Source organism: Eptesicus fuscus, chromosome 14, assembly GCF_027574615.1.
Source record: "Eptesicus fuscus isolate TK198812 chromosome 14, DD_ASM_mEF_20220401, whole genome shotgun sequence".
NCBI lineage: Eukaryota > Metazoa > Chordata > Mammalia > Chiroptera > Vespertilionidae > Eptesicus > Eptesicus fuscus.
The window spans coordinates 82,960,927-82,980,243 of NC_072486.1; the positions used below are offsets into that span (position 1 = coordinate 82,960,927).

The 19,317-nt window shown below is 60.6% G+C and overlaps 1 protein-coding gene and 1 pseudogene across 1 annotated transcript in view; one reads left to right on the plus strand and one right to left on the minus strand.

Moving 5' to 3' along the window:
* PTPRN2 (protein tyrosine phosphatase receptor type N2) overlaps positions 1 to 19,317 on the minus strand; it is a 428,035-nt gene that overhangs the window by 73,351 nt on the left and 335,367 nt on the right. The window lies entirely within an intron of this gene.
* Positions 581 to 17,431, plus strand: LOC103299597 (aconitate hydratase, mitochondrial-like; annotated as a pseudogene).

Here is a 19,317-nt window from a genome sequence, read left to right on the forward strand (position 1 = left end):
GGTGGGGCCCGAGAGGCGCCAGTCAGCTCACTCCGTGTCTCGTCCACAGGTGACACTCTAACACGCCGTGGCCGGGAGGACGTGCTCAGATCCGTGGGCCACTAGGCGAGTGCCCAGCACGTCTCCATACCACAGGGCCTTCCGAAGCTTTCTAACATCATGATGTGAATTCCCTGTTCTGCCCGGGGAAGGCGTCACGTGACTGGGGCCGTCAAAGTTAATCTCTACCAAGAAAAGGTTAAGTGCCCTGCAGGTTTGGCACATGCCTAGGTTGCGGGCTTTCCGTGTCCAAGGACAGCGTGGTCACCCACAATGTGGGCTTTCTGGGTGCAAGGACGTGGTTTGCACCTGCGTGCAGCCCAGCTGCTCCTCGGGCTGGGGGTTCAGGGCTGAGCTTTCCTGGCACCGCATGAGAACAAGGTGCCTCCAGGCCGGGCTGCAGGCACCCAAGGTGGGAAGACGCAGCAGGCGGCCGTGCCCTTGGCCACCCTGGTGGCAGGGCTCCCGCTGCCTCGTCGCCCTAATCTGGGATGTGGGAAGGGACAGCACACGCATCCTTGTCGTAGGCAGTGGCACGAGCATGGTGCAGGCACAGAGAGGCGGCGGCAACCGCTCCCTGCCACTCAGGAAAGCGGTCCTGAGTCCCCGCAAGGCCCTCGCATGCACCGAGAAGCCACTGCCTTCGCGGGGTCCGGTGACTGTGCGGGAGCAGAAGGGGGTTCGGCCAGAGGAAGCTTTGGGTGACAGACGGACCCACACGTGGGCTCAGCCAGCACCGCGTCCCTTCAATGGCTCTGCTGGGCTGCCTCTGTCCCCCGCAGACCCCACCCCATGAGAGCGGCGGTGCTTGGGCCGGGTCCTTGGCCAACCTGGGCGCCTCTCCTGACACGGAGGTCACAGGTCATCCGAGGTCATGGGGTCACTCCCACCAGGAGGCTGACCACGTCTGTTTTCTTTCCTCATCCCAGTGCCTCCTGTTTTTTTAATCCTCACCTGAGGATGCTTTTTCCCAATGACACTGAGAGAGACAGAGGCAGAGAAGCATCGCTGTGAGGTACGCAGCGACTGTTGCCTCCCGCCCGCACCGGACCGGACCGGGATCGAACCTTGACCCTTCGGTGTGCAGGCTGATGTTGCAACCACTGAGCACTGGCCCGGGCCCAAGTGCCTGCTCTGCAGGAGGGAGAAAGCCAATGTGTGTGCGGGAAATACCCTTCCCCACAAACACCCGTTGTCCCCAGAGCGCGGAGGGCGAGCACTTATTTTGGCCACAGCACGACGTGTCTCCAGGACGCTTTCCCTGGGGATGCGCCGTCTCAGGCCCTCCCAGCGCTGCCGCCCGTGCCTGCTCTGCGCTCCTTCCGTGTCGGATCTGCCGGGAGCTGAGGAAGCTGTGAGGACCAAGTGAGGGAAGGGCATGCCCCACGGGGGAGACGGACGGCCTTGCAGGTCCCTCTCCACGGAGCGGCGTCCGTGAGCAGCGGCTCCTCGGGAGGCAGGTGCTCGGGAGCCATCCGTGTCTCCGGATCAGGAAACCCGCTGTCCGTGGAGGGAAAACAGCCCCAAGAGACTCAGGTCCGCACCGCTGACCAAGGGCCAAAGGCAGGGCCGGCGCCCAGGCCGTCCGGCCTGCTTCCCGCTCCGCCACCACAGCTCTGCAGCTTTGCCTCAGTTCTGTCGTCTGCGAAGTGGGACGATGTACAGTGCTGCACGAGTGCAGGGGTTTGGAGGGTGAATGTGGGAACACCCGACAGTGCCGGGGCACAGGGGATGCACGGGCACTGGGCTGGGCCGAGGCTCCCGGGTCTCCGGGGGAGACAGGAGCAGGTGACAGGCGGCCTGGGCGAAGCCCCGCTCCCTCCGCTCCCCCCAGCCGAGCCCTCGGTCCTTGGCAGGAGACTCTCTCCCAGGGCAGTGGGGTTTGTAGGGAGAGCAGAGCAGCCTGTTTGCCGTCCCCGGATGTACATGCTCCATCACAGAAGAACCAGACACGTGACGTTTGTGCCGCGTTGTTAAAAATACCCACACGGCATATTGCTCGTCAAGAACGGAAACCAGGGGCCTGCTCTGCGGGTACAGACTCCCCACCAGGAAAGTGCAAGAACCGAGCTCTGCGGCCCTCGGGCTGCCTCCAGCAAGTGCAGCCCCGCGGGCATGCCCTGCCCACCCAGCACCTGGGCCGCTCCCCCCAGCACTCGGCACAGGATTTGCTTAAGGCCAGACGCCTCCCATTTTCAGAGTGAGGATTCAGATTGAGAAGCAGGGTCACCCCCACGACACAGCCCCCCCTCACGATGCAGGCCCCCCCAGGGCGCAGCCTCCCCCACGCAGCTGCAGCCTCATTTCCCTGTGAGATGCCGCTTCCCTCCGCCCGCCCAGCCGGCCGGGCCCTCTGCAGAGCCGGCCTGCCGTACAGCGCGTCCTGCAAAACGAGGTGGATAGGATTCTGGGGGCAGAGATCCATCCGGACACAGAATGCTAACGTCTCTTCTCAAACCTCCGAGTGCCAGGGACCGGGGAGCGGGCTCTGAGAGAAACGGCCTGTCGTTCCGAACGCGTGGAAGAAAGACCAAGACGACAAAGGCGACGAGCAAGCGCGCAGGGCGGGGGCGCACACGACGGCGGCCGTCATTAGTGGTCACAGGGAACGGAGGCCGCCGCAGAGGCCGAGGAAGGAAGCGGTTCATTGGGGGGCGGGGCGGGGCGGGGGGTGGGCAAGGCCATTCCCTTGCAGCCGGGTAAACCCTGAAGGCATCTAAAGGGACGGCCTCCTGGGCGGGGACCATCGCCCGCTCCAAGGGCACCCCGAGTTCGGCAAAGCTGCAGAGCCCGCACCGGCCGGCAGCCCCGCGGACAGAGCATGGTGTCTGCATGTTTGGCTCAAGGCAGACACCCGCGGAGGAGGAAGTCTGAAAAGGCGCAGGTTACGCTGCTGCTGTGACTGAGGCCCCGCTGTGGCCACCGGGACACGGATGTTTAACACACGCAACATTCTACGCCGACTGTGATCGCAATGAAGTGAAGTCTCAGAAGGCACGAGCGGGGAAAAGCAGGGGAGCAGCGGGGCCGATGGCCAACGTCCCGCGGGATCACCCTCCTTGTCCTCCGCGGTGTCAATCAGGCCGATTGTCATCGAAGCAGATTCCAGAAGGAGCCGTTCCCAGGCGAGGCCAGAGTGGCGGCGCTGACTACAGCCTACGTTCTGTGCTCGGTACCTCGGATGATGGCAAAGAGACAGACAATGATGTCTGTTCTCAGGTTTGGGAGGCAGAGTCGCTGAGGTGACCGCAGGGGACAGGACAGCCGCTGCTCCTGTCGGGAGCAGAGCGGAGCTTACGCTGCGGTTTGGGCGAGTCATTCTGCACAAACATCCTCGCTGCAAACAGCTCCTCTGGTCGGTGTGGCTGTGGGAACGACGGGGCGTGTGCCAGGAGGGCCCCTGTCCTGGGCCTGGGTGCATCCTTACCAGAGGCCGGGGCCACAGGGCCACGGCCATTCCTGGGTGGGAAGCAGGAACCCTCCATCCTCTGCCCACAGAAGTCGAAGCCACACCGTCCTGGGGCGAGCCTGGGCCTGACCTGGGCAGAGCGGCGCTGTCCCGGAGGGGCTCGCCCACAGCCCCTCTCACCAAGTGTCCTGAGGCGCTGCCTCACCTCCTCCCATGGGCTTCTCAGTGGTACCTGGATAACATTTAAACCGGACTGCGGGATAGCACACACGCATGTGCAGAAATGAACGCACACACATGCACGAGTGCACACAGACATGCATCCACACACAGCTACGCACGCACACGCATGCACAAGTGCACACAGATGTGCATTTACACATGCATGGCTATGCACATACAGCCATGCATGCACACGCATGCACATGGACACACGTGCACATGGTCATACATATGGGCACACACACACAAGCACACACACGGACATGCACACAGGCATATATGTATACACAGGCACACATACATACACGACACACATACACGCACACACATGGACACACAGGCACACATGCATGCACACAGACATGCACATGGACACACACAGGCACACACACTGACACACACACACGCACACATGCATGCACAGTGACTCCTACGCCGGTGAGAACTTGTCCAGGGCCGCTGCGTTCTGACCTTCCCTCGGGGCCCTCGTGCGACTCTTCACCTGACACCCTAATGGCCACCCTGGCTGCACCCACATGCCCGCGTCGGGTGCGCAGCTGCTTCATGCCAAATGCTGCATTCGACACCCCTTCAAAAGCCAGGGAGCAGCCCCGCGGTAAACACTGTTTGCCAAGCAGTGGTGAGTAATTTTCCCCATTTTGCAAGATGTTTTCTCAAAATAAAGCTTAACGATACAGACACATTTTAACGAACAGAAGGGAAAGCAATTTTCCACACTCTTCCCACCCCAGGACTCTGAGGAGTCTGCAGCGGGAGAGGGTACCACCCCGCCCGGCTCTGCGCCCGCCCTGCACGCCCTCGCCTCCGTCGCTGAGAGCAGCGGCTGTCCTGTCCCCTGCGGTCACCTCAGCGACTCTGCCTCCCAAACCTGAGAACAGACATCATTGTCTGTCTCTTTGCCATCATCCGAGGTACCGAGCACAGAACGTAGGCTGTAGTCAGCGCCGCCCGCTGGGTGCTGCCGGCGTCTCCGGCTTCCTTCTCAGCCCAGGCTGCGCCGTCACCTGGAGCCCCGGCGATGGCTCAAAGTGTCATCTCGCCACCCAGGTTCCGGGTGCGCAGAAACCAGCTGTGCTGTTGGCGTCTGCCTCAGGGTGAGGCTCCGAAGGAGGCTTATTCAGTTCAGCTCCGCACACTCTGCCGCTGGGCCTCCCCAGACCCGCTGGGGCCCACGGAGGCCAAGGACACGCGTTCTCGTCGCTTCCACTGGCCCTGAGGAGCGTCGGGTGGTCCCGGGCAGAGTTATCAGAACAGAAACAGCTCTTCCTTCCCCGGCCCGCGGGCAGCACGGGCTCTGCCAGTACCCCAAGGCTTTGGGGAAGCTGGGGTTCAGCGCACGGGGAGCGTGTCTGTAACATTTCTGGCTGCTTCCTGTGTGAGGTCTCAGTGGCAGCCCCAAGGACCCCCAACAGGCCCAGCGGCGAGACCCCAACATCCTGGGCTCCTGCGGCTGATGGCTCACCTGAAGTTAAGCCTCTAGCGTTCCCCCAAAGTCAGAGACGCCCTCGAAGTTCAGGGAGGCAACTTGGCCCCTGAGCCACGCCTTTCCTCCCAGCGCGGCGGGCGGCCACCGGCCTGCACCTCGAGCGCGCGGCCGCTTCTCCGAGAGCCTTTGTCCCTCTGGCTCCCTTCTGGCTCCGAAGGTGAGGAATGACCGTCACCTGTCATCGCCGCCGCTCCCTGTTAACATCACATTCACCTACAGCTCCCGGAGCCCGGCTCGCGGTGGGAGGTCGCAGGCCGTGGCTTCCTCCTGCCCAGCAAGTCTCCTGCTGCTCACTCGGTTCAATGCATCGACTGGTTCCACCGAGCACCGTGCAGATCTGGCCTCGCAGGGAATTGGGGTGGGGGGACAGGACAGGGGGCGCAGAGACCCAAGGGTGCCTCGGCCGGTGCCGATGAACCAGGGGCTCCACATACGAGACGGGTGATGGAGAGGGACCTCAGGTTTGAGAGGTAAGACAAGGGCAGCAGGACAGGGCCCTGGAGCCGAGGGGTGGTCCTGGCCGGGCAGGGCGGTGCAGAGGGGGTGGTCCTGGCTGGGCAGGGCGGTGCAGAGGGGGTGGTCCTGGCCGGGCAGGGCGGTGCAGCGGGGGTGGTCCTGGCCGGGCAGGGCGGCGCAGAGGGGGTGGTCCTGGCTGGGCAGGGCAGTGCAGAGGGGGTGGTCCTGGCCGGGCAGGGCGGCGCAGAGGGGGTGGTCCTGGCCGGGCAGGGCGGCGCAGAGGGGGTGGTCCTGGCTGGGCAGGGCAGCGCAGAGGGGGTGGTCCTGGCTGGGCAGGGCGGCGCAGAGGGGGTGGTCCTGGCTGGGCAGGGCGGTGCAGAGGGGGTGGTCCTGGCCGGGCAGGGCAGTGCAGAGGGGGTGGTCCTGGCTGGGCAGGGCGGCGCAGAGGGGGTGGTCTGCAGGTGGCAGGTGGGGTGATCCAGTGACAGAGTGGGGGTGGGGCAGCCTGCACAAAGGTGCAGACACAAGGGCACAGGGTGCTGCAGGCGGTGAGGACCCGGCCAGAGGTCCCCCCTCCAGTGCAGCCTCTGCCTAATTAAGGCAAAGGGCAGGGCCCAAGGGCGAGGTCTGGCCCGGTTGCGGGGGTTGGGGGAGGTCCCCAAGCAGCTGCCTCTGCGTTACCAGAAACCGCATGTCATTTTGGGGCCCAGTGATTCCATCTGAAGCGGGTTTGATGGAACGGGCCGGGGTTCTGAGGGCTCGGCCCGCTGTGGCACGCAGTCACCTCTGGTCCGTGAAGTGTGCCCATGGCCCCTGCACGAGCCGGGAGGGTGACTGCGCTCCGCAGAGGGGGTGGGAGGCAAGCGGGGGGCGGAGCACCTGCAGTGGAGCCGGTCCCAGGGGGACCAGACCACTTGGGAGGCCCAGGGGGGCGGGCGGGGTGGAGGGGATGACAACGGGTGTTGATTTGAAACCTGTGGACTGGAAGCCGGGTGGGCGGGGGTGGGGGCGGGGGTGGGGGGGCTGGGAGCAGGACAGACAGGCCACAGGCGGAAAAGGAAGCGTCTGAGAGCACCGGACCGAGAGCCTGGTGCTTCTGGTCCCCTCGGGTTTCACGGCCCAGGTCACCTGCCCTGGACTCAGGATTTTATTTTTAACCCTCACCCGAGGGCATTCCCATTGGATTTTAGGGAGAGTGGAAGAGAAAGACAGAGAGAAACACATCCATTGGCCGCCTCCTGCACGAGGCAACCAGGACCCGGGCCATGGAGGAGCCTGCCACCGAGGCACGTGCCCTGATTGGAATCGAACCCACAACCTTTTGGTGCACAGACGATGCTCCAACCAACGGAGCCGCCGGCCAGGGCTCTCCCCGTGTTTTTATTCCCGAGAATGCGGAGAGGCCGGGAGGGAGCCCCCGCCATGCAGCCACGTGGCTGTGGCTCTGATTACCCCCCCCCCCCCCCCCCCCCCCCGGCGCCGCTTTGTTTCCCAGACACACCTGCTCCGTCCCTCCCACTCAAGGGCGTCTCGGCTCCTGGCGGAAGGCTGTGCTCCGCAGGCTCCTGGAAACTGTGACCCAGGAATAGGCTTCCTGCTTATTTATCCGCCTCATTGTCTTTACAAAAAATGAAAACGAGAAAATACACATAGAACAACTCCAACCCTTTTACACAACCAGAGGACTTAAGTCCTGTGTGTGTTAATCCTAGAACCTACCCCATAAGCCCTTTTAATTGATTTGCAACAAAATATCATCAAGTCGATCGCAGCCTGAGCTTCGTGCCCACATTCCTCAGACGCCGCTCGGAACCCCGCATCTCAGGACGTGGGCCTTGCTTTCTAACAGCAATGCCCGGGCCTCTTCCTTTCCCTGCTCTCCAAAGAATCTGGCACACGGACACACACAGACACGCCCAGACACGCCGGACGCCTGGGTCCGCTGGTGGCGTTGCTGTTTATATTGAAAACCTCCGAGAGGAGGCTTTTGCACCACCGACACCATCCCAGGGAGGTGGTTTGTCCGAACGTCTCATTCTTCTAAGGAGACAGAAGCAACCAGGATCCCCGCCGCAGTTATCGGCAACCCTCCCGGAGAGGAGGCCCCAGCGGGCAGTTCAATGTTCTAGCAACAAAGTTTAAGGGCAGCTAATGAATGGGGAAGAGAAACCCTATTCAGTAGCTTTCTAATAAGGTAACACAGTGGTGACGGCTACAGCCCCGAAGGAATGACTGATGCTGACGGACTTCCCTCATCGCAGACAGACCCCCCCCACCGAGAAGCTGCGCCTGTGCCTGGAATTCCGTCCGTCCCTCTCCGATCTGGGTTCAGCCTCCTCCGGGCGCCTCTCCGCCTCCCTGGCCTAAACCTCAGCTCTGAGAACACTGCTCTGTCTTTTGCCCCAAACGCACGCTTCTGGCTTCATGGGCTCTGTCTCCCCGACGCCCTGCCTCCGGCTCCCTCCCTCTGAGCATCTCAGCCACCTCCTCCGGGAAGCCCTTCTTGACCACCCCAGGCTCCCCTTGCTCCATCATGGCTCTGCTTGTCTCGACCGCCACACTTATCACAGTTTCACGAACTGCTGGTTCACAAACGCGATTCTTTTCATCAGGAGAAATAAGCGTCTGGAAAGAGACCTGCTGGGCCGTTCTAAGTCCCTCCAGGCGAGCCCTGGTCTATGTAGATGCAGGCGTGGGCACTGCCCAGCACGTGTGCGGGCTACAGGCAGAGCTCCAACGCCGCTGCCGCCTGGGTGGGAAGGAGGGTGCAGGTTGCAGGGCCGAGAGCCCAGAGAACTCCAGGTAGAAGGGTGTCAAGGTCAAGTGATCCCTGGGCAGGGTACGGCCAGGCCCGTGGGACCACACTGCACCGGTCTGCTGGCCAGGCTCATGCGCGTCAATGTCCCTCGTGGGACACTGGGAGCCACGGTCCCTGCCGCCTCTCCTGGTCTGACTGTGCTCCTGCATGTCCCGGATGGCTCGAGCTGTCACCCTCATCCCACCCCTCCCGTGTTTCTCACTGTTACTTACGCCCCAGCACGTGCTGTGCCAGGAGGCGGCCCAGGAGGCATTTCTGTGCAGAGAGCGGCTCTCCAGTGCCAGTCAAGGGCTCATGCTGAAGTGGAGGCCGGTGTCTCTGGTGCGGTACCCCGTGCCCGTCTGCTGGGCTGTTCACAGCTGCCAGCCCCTGCTGTCCCTGGAGACTTCACCCGCCCGTACAGGCGGCCTGCAGGCAGGAGGCTCCCCTCCCAGGGAGGGGCAGGGGCTGGAGAGGTTGGAGATGAGCTACGTCTCCTTCCTGGGTCTGCTGTACTCCGGGGGGCCTCCATCTCCCACCCTCAGCCCAGGTACCCGCCCTCCACAGTCCCTCCCCCCCCCACCGTCCAGGCCCCTGCTGAATCTACTCTCCCCTTGCTCCTCTCACCCTTCCCCCACGCCCATGCCTGGCCTGCACGGAGCACTGCTCCCCCAAGGGCTCCAGGCTGCACCCTCAGGTGACACGAGAGCCACCCTCCCCGGCAGGCGGTGGTGACAGAAGACGACCTGGACTCCATCTGCAGCCTCTGGCCCTCCCGCGGGGGCACAGACCCGCAGGGCACAGACCCGCAGGGCACAGACCCGCAGGGCACAGACCTGCAGGGGCACAGATCCCTGGGGGCACAGACCTGCAGGGGCACAGATCCCTGGGGCACAGACCTGCAGGGGCACAGATCCCTGGGGGCACAGACCCGCGGGGGCACAGATCCCTGGGGCACAGATCCCTCGGGGCACAGACCCGCAGGGCACAGACCCGCAGGGCACAGACCTGCAGGGGCACAGATCCCTGGGGCACAGACACATGGGGGCACAGACCCGCGGGGGCACAGATTCCTGGGGCACAGATCCCTCGGGGCACAGACCCGCAGGGCACAGATCCCTGGGGGCACAGACCCGCAGGGCACAGATCCCTGGGGCACAGATCCCTGGGGGCACAGACCCGCGGGGCACAGACCCGCAGGGGCACAGATCCCTGGGGGCACAGACCCGCAGGGCACAGATCCCTGGGGCACAGACACATGGGGGCACAGACCCGCGGGGCACAGACCCGCAGGGCACAGACCCGCGGGGTTTGCTGACCTTGGTCCCTCCTCCAACCCCTTCCTCAGAGCGCCTCCCGCGCAGGGCAGGCTGGGCTCCGTCCTCCCTGGGGTGCCCCTTGTTTTGCAGAGGAGGCGCCCTCTGTCTGAATCAGGGCCCCAGGAGGGAGCCCGTGTGAGGTGGACGGACACACCTGGGAGGGGAGGGCCGGCCAGGACCTGAGCGCCTGGGACCCCCCGACACGCCGGCTCCACAGCGGAATCGAGAGTTGAGACGCCTGACACTCCCATGGCCTGGACTGACCTCCAGGGGCCCAGTGAGGAGCACAAAGCTCTCCCTTGGACTTGGCGGGTGAGAGTGGGGGGCGCAGAGGGGCCTGGCCCGAGCTGGGGGCCCCGTGAGCTCAGCACTCAGAAGGAAAGGCAGTTAAAGAGGAAAGTGCAGCAGGAAGTGCGGATGCAGAGACCAGATGACGGGTTGGGGGCTGGACACCCCGCCCACTGGTTCCTTCAGCGCTGGAGAGCGGCGCCTCAGGGCCCCGGGGACGCACTTGGTCCTGAGCTCAGAGCCTCAGGGGAGGGCCCGCCTGGACCTGCCCCGGTGCGGCGGGCCAGGGGACCTCGGTGGTCCTGATTGGGCTCCGCTGCCGCCAGCGGGGAGGCCAGCACAGCCGCCCGCCCCCGGGAGTGGACAGGTGACCAGTGCTGGCTTTCAGAGCGCCTGGTGGACGTGGCCAGTGGCCGCGGTGACCGGCGTGGGGAGGGAGCGTCCCGGGTGCAGGCGGGTCTGAGCGAGCGCGGTAAACATGAGGGGAGGTGGCGCCTTCCTCAGCGCCCACCTGCCCCACTTCTGAGCCAGTGAGGACGCCTTCTTCCCTCCCGAGAGAACCCGGGGGCCATGGAGGCCAAGCTGACGCTCCCTCCCTCCCAAAGCCACTTCCTGTCCTTCTTCACGAAACTGTTTCCAGTGAAAGCAGGCCTGCCCGGGCTGCCGAACGGAGCACACAGCCATGACCTCAGACCAGCCGCCGCACCGTGGGCAGCTCAGACCCCGTCCGCCCTCTTCGTCTCCCAAACAGCGGGGCCTGCTGCCTTCGGTGAGCCTGCCCTGAGCGCTCCGTCTCTTCAGGAGGGGCTGCCCTCACCTTCCCGCGGGGCACATCTGCGTGATGCTCCAGACTCCGCCTCCACTAGCCGTTCCCACGGCGAGAAACCGCGCTGCACAGAAACCAGCGGCAGCCTGCGGCCCTGCTTTTGGGAACTGCATGTGAAAGTGCAGGTTTACGGGAACGTCACACTGTGAACGCGCGCCTTCCGGAAAACAGTCCGACTCCGGGCGGGAGGCGTCTGGAGACACCTCGGCTCGCTCCACGGCCGGCCGGCAGCCACCGCAGCTGACATGCAGACACGTGGGCTCTGCGATCACGTCCTTTGCTCTCCTCGTGGCCAAGGCCGTGGGTTCCCTGAGGAGCCCGGGCACGGAGTCAGCGCCCGCGTCAGCACAGCCACGTCCCGCTGTGTTTGGGGTCTCTGGGCGCAGGGAGCCGTGGCGAGCCCTCACCCCCCAGGCCTGGCGTCGATTCGCAGAAGCGAGGCGCTCACTTGCAGAACCACGTGGGTCCTTGGACGTCTCAGGACACTCCACCTACGACAGCAGCGCCGCCCTCGGCTGACTCGCAGGAGTGGGAGGAGATGTCCTCTCCTGGCTGCTCAGGGCGCCCTTCCGTTTGTGAGGACAGATTTGCTTATTGGGTATTTGCAAAAGAAATGATTTTGACCCAAAGGTTTAAGTAGAAAGCAAAGGAACGCCATTCTGAGACCGCAGCTGACCAAGGGAACCGGACATCCTGCCCTCTCGCCACCTCTGTGCCGACTGGTTACACTCACCACCTGGGAAACGCAGGCCCTTCACGCGGAGCCAGGACCATCAGCCAACGTGTGCCCGTCCTGCCTGTGGGAGCCCAGCTGGCCCTCGCCGGGTGCACCGGCTCACAGGGGCATCGGCCTGAGCCGGAGCACCCGACAGGCAGCACCCCACTGGCAATGCACTGGTGTGCGCTGAGTGGCTGTTTACCGGTGTCCCGTCGCCCCAACGCCTGCTCTCCTGGGGCGGGACCCAAGGCCTCCCGGTGACGGACACCTGCCGCTGCTGCGCGGTAAACACAGACCAGAACGCGAGATCCGCAGGAGTCCCAGGCTTGGGGGCCGGCGAGCCCGGAACTTGTGCTGCGAGGTGATCAGAGCCTCCAGGACCCGGTGCCGCATCAGAGCCCGGACAGCACCGGAAGGAGAGGCCTTCTCACACCAGCTCCACTCGGCCAGCGGCACAGGCGCACGCCACGTGGCGTGCATGAGGGCACGGCACACCAATAGCACCATTCTTTGGTGCCTGTGCACTACTCTCAGTGAGCATATGTGTAAATGTACACATGCATGTACACACATAGACAGCCAATCCTCGAACAACATGGGTTTCCACGGCAGGGTCCACTTCACGTGGATTTTTTTCAGTAAATACGGTAAATGTATTTTCTCTTCTGTACGATCTTCTTAGCAGCACTTGCTCATCTCCAGCTTACTTCACTGTAAGAATACAGTGTGTGACACACACAGCAAACAAACGTGTGCTAGCTGACTGTTGTTGGTAAGGCTTTGGGCAGCAGCAAGGGCTTAGTCGTTAGGGTTTTGGGGTCAAAGCAAAACACAGATTTCTGTCTGCATGGGATTGGGAGTCTTGTTACTCAAGGCCAGCTGTATACATTATAAGACTAGAGGCCCGGTGCACGAAATTCGTGCACGGGGTGGGGGCGGGTGTCCCTCAGCCCAGGCTGCATCCTCTCCAATCTGGGACCCTTCAAGGGATGTCCGACCACCGGGATCGGGCCTAAACAGGCAGTCAGACATCCCTCTCACAATCCAGGACTGCTGGCTCCCAACCACTCGCCTGCCTGCCAGCCTGATCACCCCCTAACCTCTCCCCTGCCAGCCTGATCAATGCTTAACTGCTCCCCTGCCGGGCCGATTGCCCCTAACTGCCCTCCCCTGCTGGTCCAGTCACCCCTAACTGCCCTCCCTTGCCAGCCTGGTCACCCCTAACTGCCCTCCCTTGCCGGCCTGGTCATGCCTAACTGCCCTCCCCTGCAGGTCTGGTCACTCCCAACTGCCCTCCCCTGTAGGCCTGGTCCTTCCCAACTGCCCTCCCCTGCAGGCCTGGTCCTGGTCTCTCCCACCTGCCCTCCCCTGCTGGCCTGGTCACCCCCAACTGCTCTCCCCTGCAGGCCTGATTGCCCCTAACTTCCCTCCCCTGTCGGCCCGGTCGCCCCTAACTGCCCTCCCCTGCCAGCCTGGTCACCCCCAACTGCCCTTCCCTGCTGGCCTTGTCACCCCCAACTGCTCTCCCCTGCTGGCCTGGTCCTCCCCAACTGCCCTCCCCTGCAGGGCCTGGTTCCCCCCAACTGCCCTCCCCTGCAGGCCTGGCCCCCCCAACTGTCCTCCCCTGCTGGCCTGGTCACCCCTAACTTCCCTTCCTTGCCAGCCTGGTCACTCCTAACTGCCCTCCCCTGTAGGCCTGGTCCCTCCCAACTGCCCTCCCCTGCTGGCCTGATTGCCCACAACTGCCCTCCCCTGCTGGCCATCTTGTGGCGGCCATCTTGTGTCTACATGGGGGTGGCTATCTTTGACAACATGGGGGCAGCCATCTTGTGTGTTGGAGTGATGGTCAATTTGCATATTACATCTTTATTATATAGGATGATGTGCCAATTTGGGGGAAAAAGAAAATAAAGAAGTTGGCTGTTTTTGATAATGAAGTACAAATGTAATCCAAATAGATTATGTTTTATATATTTAGAAGAAAAAATAACACTTACTAAAACAGTGGAGGAAAGTTTGGTGGCAGTATTTCATTTAAAAAAATGACCTTTAAAAACAGATTCCAGTTCTAAAAGTTAGTGTGCCCAGTTCTTCCAAGTGTGAACAGGTAAGCGAAGACGGATTCTCCAGTGGCTCCGTGTCTTGTTAAGTGTCCAAGTGTAAGCGCTCACCAAGAAAGACGTGGTTTTCTAAGAGGTAAAACAAGCGAAGTATCACGCGTTCACAGCCAGCCACGAGCGCTTTCGAATCCGAGTCTGTCTATAAAGACTTCTATTTTGAGGAAGGAAAATGACATAACAAGTTTGCGTGATAATCTAACGATACGAAGTATGGGTGGCCCCTGAGCCCACGCCTCGCCCCTGTGCTGTGGGAACGTCACTACAGCGGTCCCTCAGTGTTTGTGGGGTGGTTTCAGCCGCCCCCAATCCTGAGCTCAGGTCCCTCCCATAAAACGGCCCCAAACAGTGGCCGCAGTCTGCGCTCTCAGCCCCGGGTCCCCAGCCTAGAACAGGAAGTGCAGTTTCCGCCAGGGCTGGTTGAATCAGCAGATGTGAAACCTGGGGCACGGGCGACTGTAGGCATTTCTACTGCAAAAGACCCACGTGTCAGTGGGTTCCCGCAGGTCGAGGGACAGCTGGGCTCACAGCTTTGAAACACTTTTAAGCCAAGTGCATGGGTCACACGGGAGCAGGCCCACCAGCACACAGGTTCCGCGCAGATCGCCTGTGACCACGGGACGGATGCTAGGAGGCGTGCATTGGGGCGAGGGGGACGGATGCATTCAGAAGGCAGCATGCGGGCTGCCCTGGGAAGTGTTTGCAGTGGCGCTGCCACTGTGCTCTCTGTGGGGACACGTGGGTCCCCAGACTCTCCAGGAAGAAGGGGCCATCCACACAGAGGTCAGAGGTAAGGTGCCTTCCTCAGAAACAGCCCTTGCCCTCACTCGGAAGCCTGTGCATCGCGTTCTGCAGAAGGATGCCGGCTCTTTCCTTTAAAGAATCTTGGTACCTGGCTGGTGGCTCAGTGGTTAGAGCGCTGGCCAGTGTACCAGAGGGTCTCAGGTTTGATTCCTGGTCAAGGGCATGTACCTGGAGTGCATGTGGGAGGCAACCGATCAACATCTCTCTCTCTCTAAAAAATATCATATCCTCAGGTGAGGATAAACAACAACAAAAAATCACTTCATGTTCCGACACTAACTACCATTCTATCATTCTTAGGGCACGGACTTCTAACCTAACCAACACCATCATCTTTTTCTCTTTCAGAAACTTTGTAAAATGTATCCAGTGACTCCATCACACCCCATGGAATAAAGCAGAATATTAACCTGTTCCATCTGCCTGGGAACCCGTGACGAGAGAGACGATGAGGTTCATCCATAACTCATTTGTAGTCTAGCATTAGCCAGCGCAAAAGTCAGTGATTTACAGATACAGCACGGAGACGCCACCTCATCTTGGTCAGGGCACCACATGGCGCCTCACAGCCTCCTGTGACCCGGCTGCAGAAAGCCCTGGGTGTGCGGCCGGACCATGTGGCCTCAGTCCTGTGCCAACGGGCCAAGGTGGCCATGAGCCACTCGTACCCAATGATGACACCCACCATGACCTGCTAGAGAAGAACATCGACATTGTTTGCAAACGCCTGAACCGGCCTCGGGGCCTCTCCGAGAAGCTTGTGTATGGACACCTGGGTGACCCAGCCAATCAGGAGATCGAGCGGGGCAAGACGTACCTGCGGCTGCGGCCGGACCGTGTGGCCAGGCAGGACCCCCGGCCCAGATGGCCATGCTGCAGCTCCTCAGCAGTGGGCTGCCCAGGTGGCCGTGCCGTCCACCGTCCACTGCGACCATCTGATCGAGGCCCAGGTCGGGGTGAGAAAGACCTTCTTCGGGCCAAGGACATAAACTGCAAGTGCCAATTATGGCGTGGGCTTCTCTGGCCTGGCTCTGGAATCATTCACCAGATCATTCTGGAAGACTATGCATATCCTGGGGCTCTTCTGATTGGCACTGATCCCATACCCCCAATGGCGGGGGCCTGGGGGCCATCTGCATTGGAGTTGGGGTGCTGATGCAGTGGACGTCATGGCTGGGATTCCCTGGGAGCTGAAGTGCCCCAAGGTGATTGGTGTGAAGCTGACTGGCTCACGCTCCGGTTGGACTCACCCAAAGGTGTGACCTTAAAGGAGGCAGGAATCCTCACAGTGAAAGGTGGCACGGGCGCTACTGTGGAGTCCCATGGACCTGGCATGGCGACCATCTGCAACATGGGTGCAGAAATCAGGGCCACACTTCAGTGTTTCCTTACAACCACAGAATGAAGACTTAGCTGAACAAGACAGGCTGGACGGACATTGCCAGCCTAGCTGAGGAGTTCAAGGGTCACTGGTACCTGACCCTGGCTGCCATTGTGACCAAGTGATTGAAATTAACCTTAATGAGCTGAAGCCACTCATCAACGGGCCCTTCACCCCTGACCGGCTCCCTCTGTGGCATAAGTGGGCGCTGTGGCCGAGAAGGAAGGCTGGCCTGTGGACATCAGAGTGGCTCTGATCGGCAGCTGCACCAACTCCAGCTATGAGGATATGGGACGTTCAGCAGCTGTGGCCAAGCAGGCGCTGGCTCACGGACTCAAGTACAAGTCCCAGTTCACCATCACACCCAGCTCGGAGCAGATCCCCGCCACCACTGAGCGGGACAGCTCTGCACAGGTCCTGAGGGATGTGGGCAGCATTGTTCTGGCCAATGCCTGTGGCCTCTGCATTGGCCAGTGGGACAGAAAGGACATCAAGAAGGGGGAGAAGAACACAATCGTCATCTCCTACAACAGGAACTTCACGGGTCGCAATGACGTGAACCCTGAGACCCATGCCTTCGTCACATCCCCAGAGATTGTCACAGCCCTGGCCATTGCTGGCACCCTCAAGTTCAACCCAGAGACTGACTTCCTGGCAGGCAAGGATGGCATGAAGTTCAAGCTGGAGGCTCCAGATGCGGGTGAGCTTCCCCACATGAATTTCGATTTTGACCCTGAGGACACCTACCAGCACCCTCCCAAGGATGGCAGTGGGCAGCGGGTAGCTGTGAGCCCCACCAGCCAGCGTCTGCAGCTCCTGGAGCCTTGTGACAACTGGAATGACAAAGACCCGGAGGACCTTCAAATCCTTATCAAGGTCAAAGGGAAGTGTACCACTGACCACATCTCAGCTGCTGGCCCCTGGCTCACGTTCCATGGGCACCTGGACAACATCTCCAACATCGTGCTCATTGGTGCCATCGACATTGAAAATGCAAGGCCAACGGTGTGCAGTGCCGTCACCCAGGAGATTGGTCCCGTCCCTGACACTGCCCGCTACTGTAAGAAACATGGCGTCCGGTGGGTGTGATTGGAGATGAGAACTATGGCGAGGGCTCAAGCCGGGAGCATGACGTGAACCCCGAGGGGGTCGGGCCATCATCACCAAGAGCTTCGCCAGGATCCACGAAACCAACCTGAAGAAGCAGGGCCTGCCCCCCCTCACCTCCGCTGACCTAGCCGACTACAACAAGACTCACCCAGGACCGGCTGACCGTCAGGGCCTGAAGGACTTTGCCGCTGGCAAGCCCCTGAAATGCATCATCAAGCACCCCAGCGGGACCCAGGCGGCCGTCCTCCTGAACCACGCCTGCAACGAGAGCCAGACGGAGTGGTTCCGCGCTGGCAGTGCCCTCAGCAGAATGAGGAGCTGCAGCAGCAGGTCCCGCCCGCCCTCAGACTCAGCGCCAGTGTCACCGCGGAGTGCTGCATGTCACCAGAAGCAGATCCCACCCGACCCACCCGGCTTCCTGCACTGAGAAGGCATGGCCAGGCCTCCTGCCCGCCCGCCCTCAGCCCACGGAGCGGCCATGGTGGGAGGGTTGCTACCTGCCTTCCCGTTTTTAGTTTGGTTCAGATCCTGAGCACCTCCATGCAGCGGTATTTATTTTTGATGACAAGACTCCTATCTAAAGTTTCTCTCCTGTCTGATCATTTCACTGGTGGCTGAAGGATTTTAAAGAACCTTTTGATCTTGCAAGGAAAAGAAGAATCCACATTCAATGACTGTTAAAAAAATAAAAAAGGAAGCATTGAGGCAATAAGATATTTTTTCCTGAAATTATTGTTTTAGGTTTGCAATATATTTTTTAAAACTTCTCAGACACATCTTGAAACTTGACGGGGTCTCAGTGCAGAACCCCACGAGTCATGGATCCTGAGGAACACCTGCTCCCGGCACATGCAAACCCCTCCATGCGTGGGCTCTACCACGGGCCCTTGAAAAACTCGATCTGAACTGCTCGGGTCCACGTAAACTTGGATAGAAAACAGCATTTTAAAAATCCTCACCCAAGGATATGTTTTTAATTTTAGAGAGAGAGAGAAACATTGATCAATTGTATCCCGTACCCACCGCAACCAAAGATCAAACCTGGAACTTCGGCATGTGTCCTGACTGGGAATCGAACCCGCAACATTTTGGTGTATAGGATGACACCTCAACCAACTGAGCCACCTGGCCAGGGCAGGAAATATTATTTAAAAAAAAAATTTATTGGTTGCTTTTAGAGAGAGAGAGAGACATTGATTTGTCGTTCCACTTATTTATGCATTCATTGGTGGAATCTTGTATGTGCCCTGAGCGGGGATTGGACCCACAATCTTGGTATATCTAACCAACTGAGCCACCCGGCCAATACAAACAGTATTTTTGATTCAAGTTTGTGAATCTGTGGATTTGGAGGGCTGACTGTTTTAGGCCATCATCTATATAATAAAAGCATAATATGCTAATTAGACCAGAAATCCTTCCAGACAAAGCCAGGGCTGTGAGGGAAGCCTGGGTCCTGGGTGCCAGAGGGAAGCCGGTGCCGGCAGCTGGGGGATGGAAGGCCTACTCTTGCACGAATTTCATGCTTTGGGCCTCTAGTCTATCTACACTAATAAAAGAGAAATACACAAATTGACCGTCACTTTGTGACACCCACCAGCCAATCAGGAGTGAGTATGCAAATTAACCCAACAAAGATGGCGGCAGCCCTGCCCCCCAGCCACTCCGGGCCTCTGGGCAGCATGCATGCAGGTTCGAAGCGGCTGGGCAGGGTGGGGTGGGATGCCTGCTATGAGAGAGAGGGTGGGGAGGGGCTGGACGGAGGGAGCTACAGGAGGGGCACTCCGGCTGGAGCAAAGACTGAAGGCGGCGCCAGAGCGAAGGCCTGGGTCCCGGGTGCCGGAGGAAAACCAGTGCCAGCAGCCAGGGGAAGGAAAGCCTACTGCATGAATCTTTGTGCAACGGACCTCTAGTCCTATATAATAAAAGGCTAATATGCAAATAGACCAAACGGTGGAACAACTGGTCACTATGATGTGCACTGACCACCAGGGGGCAGACGGTCAATGCAGGAGCTGCTCCCTGGTGGTCAGTGCGCTCCCATATGGGAGCACTGCTCAGCCAGAAGCTGGGCTCACAGCTGGCAAGTGCAGTGGTGGCGGCAGGAGCCTCTCCTGCCTTCATAGCAGCACTAAGGACCCCTTGGCAGATGTCCAACTGCTGGCTTAGGGCGCAGGCTGGGATGAGGGACCTCCCACCCCCAGTGCACGAATGTCGTGCACCGGGCCTCTAGTATATAATAAAAGGCTAATATGCACATTGACTGAACGGTGGAACAACTGGTCACTATGACATGCATTGACCACCAGGGGGCAGATGCTCAA